At 44.4% G+C, this 6,646-nt stretch overlaps 1 non-coding gene across 1 annotated transcript; it reads left to right on the top strand.

Annotated features, from left to right (window-relative positions):
* Window positions 1-6,241: 6,241 nt before the first annotated feature.
* TRNAK-CUU lies at window positions 6,242-6,315 on the top strand. The gene has a single exon. It is a non-coding gene; the product is annotated as a tRNA-Lys (tRNA).
* The last annotated feature ends 331 nt before the right edge of the window (window positions 6,316-6,646 follow it).

Here is a 6,646-nt window from a genome sequence, read left to right as displayed (position 1 = left end):
TAATGGTGAATGATTGTTAAAATAGTTACAAAGTTACTAAAGTAAATTAGAACTGAACGCAGAAGAGAGAACGGGGGAAGTCCCCGGAATAAGATCTGAAATAAGATTAAGATAGTTCAATAGGTGTTTTATGTATGCTTTTTGAATTTTGTATGAGTTTTTTTCTTCTTCTTTTTCTTTTTTGTTTAATTCTTTTTAGTATGTAGTATGTTTGTAATGTTTTTATATGTTTGTTATCTTTTTTTGGAAAACCAATAAATTCTTTTTTAAAAAAATCTGTTATTAAAGAAATGATTTTTGATATGAACGACTGTGAATGCCAAAGGCACAAATCCATTTGCTTCCTTAAAAAAAAAAAATGAACATGGGGAGAGCCTGTTGACCTGTGAAACTACCCTGCACCAAGACAGACAGCTGTTCCGTGTCTCCCAGTTTCTGCCCAATCTCAGTCAGAAGTCTTTCCGTGCCCTGGTTCCTGACACCCTTTTAACACGAGATGCCGGCAACTGAACTTTGTACTTCTGAAAGCAAAGCATGTGCTCAGACGCTGAGCTACTTCCCCTCCCCATAGCTGTGTTGATAACATGGTTACAGTTCTTATCTGGTGTGTAACAATATAAAACAATCAAAACGTGCTCTTAAAATGCACTGTTGGGTTGTTTTTCTTTCATATTTCGTTAAGACTGCCACCTCCACTACTTTTTGTTTGTTTGTTGCAAAGATCAGCAAGGCTATGGTGCACCCTTAAAAGCAGATTTTAAATTTTAAAAAGACCTCCCTTTTCAAAACCTCCTGCTTTTTTATTTAAAAAAAATGCTTCTATATCTTTTTTACTACTAAGTAGCGGACACTAGATAAAAATGACATTAAAGAAACAGACAAGAAGGAATTACTCTTCATTGTTTACAGCCTTGTACAGTAAAGTCTAGCAAGAGCCTGAAGGCCTTTTTCTTCGTTAGTTTTTATTAAAGATTTTCTTGTGCTACAAAACAAACAAACAAACAAACAAACAGGGGAAAGTACATCTTTCGTCTTCTTGTTGTATTCATAGAGTCTTCTTCACAGTTCGTTTACGTGTAGTGAGAGACACTTTCGTCATGGACATCTAAGTGCCTGAAGTTCTGAATTATTACCGGTTTTCCTTCCTCTACAGTTGCCATACTTCAAAAGGTGAAAATCCAAACACAAAAGTTGTTGAGCTGCTTTTTTCTTTTGGGGGGGCACACTGCCGAATGCCATCTGTGTCTGGGAGATTCCAGATGTATGGCGACCCTACTTCTCCTTCCTGACTTACCCAGCATCTTTTCTGTACAGTTAATGCCTATAGGGCACTAATTGGCAGTTACTCTTCTAGACCGATGACCAAGACTATCCATAATTTAGTCTTCCTTCAACAGTCTGGAGGAGAAAAGTTTTGAAAGGTCTTGTTCAAAATTGCCCATTTCTCTCCAGTGCTGAAACACAGTCAGAAGGGTCCCAGCCAGTGTGGTGTAGTGGTTAAGAGCGGTAAACTCGTAATCTGGTGAACCGGGTTCGCGTCTCCTCTCCTCCACATGCAGCTGCTGGGTGACCTTGGGCTAGTCACACTTCTCTGACGTCTCTCAGCCCCACTCACCTCACAGAGTGTTTGTTGTGGGGGAGGAAGGGAAAGGAGAATATTAGCCGCTTTGAGACTCCTTCGGGTAGTGATAAAGCGGGATATCAAATCCAAACTCCTCCTCCTCCTCCTCCTCCTCCTCTTCTTCTTCTTCTTCTTCTTTCCTCCTAGACCATGAGTAGGCAAATTTAGGCCCGGAGGCCGAATCCGGCCAAAATCACCTTCTAAATCCGGCCCACAGACAGTCTGGGAATCAGCATGTTTTTACATGAGTAGAATGTGTCCTTTTATTTAAAATGCATCTCTGGGTTATTTGTCGGGCAAATCCTCCACTGCCCTGCTTATAACAGCGTATTTTTGCTACTGAATATGAACTCCATAAAAGGGACGTGGGTGGTGCTGTGGTCTAAACCACAGAGCCTAGGATTTGTCGATCAGAAGGTCGGCGGTTCGAATCCCCGCGATGGGGTGAGCTCCCGTTGCTCGGTCCTGCTCCTGCCAACCTAGCAGCTCGAAAGAACATCAAAGTACCAGTAGATAAATAGGTACCGCTCCGGTGGGAAGGTAAACAGCATTTCCGTGCACTGCTCTGGTTCGCCAGAAGTGGCTTAGTCATGCTGGCCACATGACCCGGAAGCTGTACACCGGCTCCCTCAGTCAATAAAGCGAGATGAGCACCGCAACCCCAGAGTCGTCCGCGACTGGACCTAATTGTCCGGGGTCCCTTTACCTTTAAGCTATAACCTTTACAATAAAATAATGATATCTGAAGAAGTGTGCATGCACACGAAAGCTCATACCAATAAGTGCTGAGGGCCTTCTGGCGGTTCCCTCGCTGCGAGAAGCCAAGTTACAGGGAACCAGGCAGAGGGCCTTATTGGTAGTGGCACCCGCCCTGTGGAACACCCTCCCACCAGATGTCAAAGAGAAAAACAACTACCACACTTTTAGAAGACATCTGAAAGCAGCCCTGTTTAGGAAAGCTTTTAATGTTTAATAGATTATTGTATTTTAACATTCTTTTGGAAGCCGCCCAGAGTGGCTGGGGAAACCCAGCCAGATGGGCGGGGTATAAATAATAAATTATTATTATATTATTATTATTATTATTATTATTATAACAAACTTAGTTGGTCTCTAAGGTGCTAATGGAAGGATTTTTTTATTTTGTTTCGAATAAAATAATAAATACCTTAAAAAATTTAAACCTTTCTTCTGCTTGATAATTCTTCTGAACATAACCATTTTTCCATTTCTACTTCCTCCTTAAACACAACGGACTGCTGGGTACCTGGGTGTGCAAGGGGACAAGCACAGTGTAACTCAGCATCACTTGTTTTATGGAGCGCTCTTGGCAACAGGTGGGCTTTTTAATATATACTTATATGCATCTCACCATCATTTCCAACACTGAATTTCGAAGGTGCCTCCGGGAAAGAGAGCCTTGAGCCCCCGAACTCCATGGTGAATGTGCTAGTCTTTAAGGTGCCACAAGACTTTGTTTTCAGCTGCAGGAGATGAACAGGGCTGCCACACTGGAATTAAAAATCCCTTTTTCCATCTGTAGAAAACGCTGGAACACCATTGGCAACAGGTGTGGGGGGTGAAATCCCTAGCTTTGCAAACATAACTGAAATAGCAGCTATCCGGTGATGACACCAAGGACCTCTCCCTGCATCATATTTGTTGAAATCTGGACCCTTGTCCAAGGAATTCTTCCTGCCTTGCTGGGGTGACCTGAAAGGATCAGCTCAGCATCCCTTCCAAAAGTTGCAGGCGGATCGTCCAAGATGCTTTGTCAGCGCACTTAAACAAATTGCCATCCTAGCAATTGCTTGGCTTGGTGTGCAGTCAGGCTAGTCCTGGGAGATGTGATCATACCTTCAGAGAAGCCACAGAGAAGTCTAATCCAAACCGGAAGTGTTGAGTTAGAATAGCATGGCCAGGAAGATGACATTGTGATGCCAGCTGGCTGGCTGGCTGTTATTTTGTTAGGCAAGTAGCTGGAAAGGGCACGTTTTAAAGCTTTTACAGCCAATATTTCCACAATTTCTTTTTTGCTACATGTTTTGGCGTGTTAGATCTCTGCCGGGGTTCTCTCACCAAAGAGCGCTTGTCCGAAACTTGGGTCTTGGTTTCCAGGATATCCAGCAAATCCTTTAGGGTCGTTGGCTGAAGTTTCGTCAGTGGGAACGACTGTTTGCCGTTCTCCTGATAACTGGAAATCTCTCTGCATTTTTGCACAAGACGCCTATCAGAGGTTGGAAACAACAATGCCCTTAGGTAAATTTAGAGTCCAGACTTAGAAGTGCTTTAGATCAGGCATGTCCAACAGGTAGATCGTGATCTATTGGTAGATCACTGGACATCTGTGGTAGATCACTGGTAGATCACTGGCTTCCCCCCAAAGAAGCTGAACAACTGTGGCTCCCCTTAAAAAGGCTCAACATTTTACCTCCTCCCTGAAAAAACTCAACAACTTTGACCCAACCCCTCCCCCAAAAATGGGCCTTCCTCCTTCCTAAAGAAAAGCCCAACAACTTTGACCTGAACCCCCCAAAAGGGGGTAGATCACTGCCAGTTTTTAACTCTGTGAGTAGATCGCAGTCTCTTGGGAGTTGGACACCCCTGCTTTAGATGTCAATGTGTTTTACTGCACTTACTTTGAAATGTGCTAAGCTGCCCCTGGGAAAGACCCTGATGTTGGGAAAGATGGAGGGCACAAGGAGAAGGGGACGACAGAGGATGAGATGGTTGGACAGTGTTCTCGAAGCGACTAGCATGAGTTTGGCCAAACTGCGGGAGGCAGTGAAGGATAGGCGTGCCTGGCATGCTCTGGTCCATGGGGTCGCGAAGAGTCGGACACGACTGAACGACTGAACAACAACAACAACAACAACAAGCTGCCCCCAGGCATCCACCGTCCCTTACAAGGGTGCAAAACAGGGCAAAGCAATGGGTGTGATTCTTATCTTTGTAGAGTAGGCTATATCCTGGCTATGCAAAGGTTAGCTGCTTCTACACACACACACACACCCTCTATCCTCCACACATCGGCAGGAGGCATTACCAAAGTTCATGCTCCGGTCAAACAGAAAGGACTCGAGGGGTGTGCAGAGCAAGGCTGGCGAGGGGGTGTGGCCTGGGGAGAGGGGGTGTGGCCTAGAAAGAGGCGTGGCCTGGAAAGAGTCCCCCGAGGACCAGATTGAGAAACATATATAGTGTAGTGCAGGCATGCCCAAAGTCTGTTTTGGAAAGGGGGTTCCAAAACTAGGAGGCCACAACTGGAAAGACCCTATCTGAAGATGAAGTGTGCATGCACACAAAAGCTCATACAGTACCAAGAACAAACTTAGTTGGTCTCTAAGGTGCTACTGGAAGGAATTTTTTGTTTTGTTTTGTTTTGGAAAGACCCTGTCCTGGTACCCATCAATCGAATCTTAATTAATGAGGGGTCGGAGAGCAGGACTCTGATGGTGATCTTAGGGCTTGGGGAAGAAGCCGCCAGCACCCTATCAGCCTCATTGTGACCCTAGATCTTCCCTCGACATGAACATAAAGAGAAGAATGCCTCTAACAACCAGGACTTCTCCTCTCTGGTACGGAAGTGACTCAAATTACCAGTGTGCTGGTGGAATGAGGTTTCATGGATGGAATGAGGTTTCATGGGTTTCATGAGTGAGAGGCTGCGCCAGCAGAGCATGAATACTTCATGCGAAACAACCAGTAGGTAGATATGTACTTTGAGTACAATGAGAAGGAAGGAAAAAGTGGGTTTAGTGAACAAGTGAGGTCAAAGATAGCTGTGGGTGTGCCCCGGAGCTATATGCAGAGCACAAACTGATACAGAATCCAATCCAATGAATAAGCTGGCTGTCATAATGTGCTAAAGGCACATAAAGACACAACGAACTAATGTAAAATCCGTCCAGCACACGCCATAACGAGAGCCCAAGATTTTTTTTTTTTTCCGAATAACGAAATCACAGAAGCATCCAAAAAAGGAAATGTAGCAATGGGTGACTTCAGCCAGCCTCATACAGACCAGCTGCATGTGTGTTTCAGTGAAATTCAGCAACCTTTTTCAGCCGTGGGCTTGTGGTGGGTCATACTATATTTTTTTTGGGGGGGGTGAACGAATTCCTATGCCCCACAAACCACCCAGAGATGCATTTTAAATAAAAGCACACATTCTACTCATGTAAAAACACAAGGCAGGCCCCACAAATAACCCAGAGATGCATTTAAAATAAAAGGACACATTCTACTCATGTAAAAACATGCTGATTCCCGGACCATCCGTGGGCCGGACTGAGAAGGTGATTGGGCCGCATCTGGCCCACGGGCCTTAGGTTGCCTACCCCCGAGTGAGAACAGAGGTGATTTTTTTAAAAGATTTTTTTTTTATATCCTAATTTTTTTATATATATCCTAGAACACTGGGCTGTGGAACTGACCAGAGGGGTGGTGACCCTGGACTTTAATAATAATAATAATAATAATAATAATAATAATAATAATAATAATAATAATAATTTATACCCTGCCCATCTGGCTGGGTTTCCCAAACCCTGGTGCGAGATGCAAGGTCTCGTCGATAGCTTGGCTTAATGTGGATTGTGATCCCTTCATGGCTCCTTTGTGGCTACCGATAGCTCAGTCGGTAGAGCATGAGACTCTTAATCTCAGGGTCGTGGGTTCGAGCCCCACGTTGGGCAAAAAGATTCCTGCATTGCAGGGGGTTGGACTAGATGACCCTCGTAGTCCCTGCCAACTCCAAGATTCTATGGTTCCTCCAACTACTGCTGTCCCACACTTTCTCCCCCCTAGATCCAGAGATTCCTTATGCTTTGAAAGCCTGAATAGGAGAGCTACATTGATTGCAAAGGGAATCTCAGATCTGAAAAAATAAAACCCTCCACAGTGTCTTCCCATGAGCTTTAAATGAAGCTCAGGCAACAGCGAAAGTTGCAGAGTTAAGACCGCTTGTGAGATGATTTGTAGAATGAAAGGGCACTCTTACAAGAAGCAGCCCCCCAGCAACCACAA

The sequence above is a fragment of the Lacerta agilis genome, chromosome 9, assembly GCF_009819535.1.
Source record: "Lacerta agilis isolate rLacAgi1 chromosome 9, rLacAgi1.pri, whole genome shotgun sequence".
In the NCBI taxonomy this organism is placed as follows: Eukaryota; Metazoa; Chordata; class Lepidosauria; order Squamata; family Lacertidae; genus Lacerta; species Lacerta agilis.
This window is presented reverse-complemented; position numbering and strand designations above follow the sequence as displayed.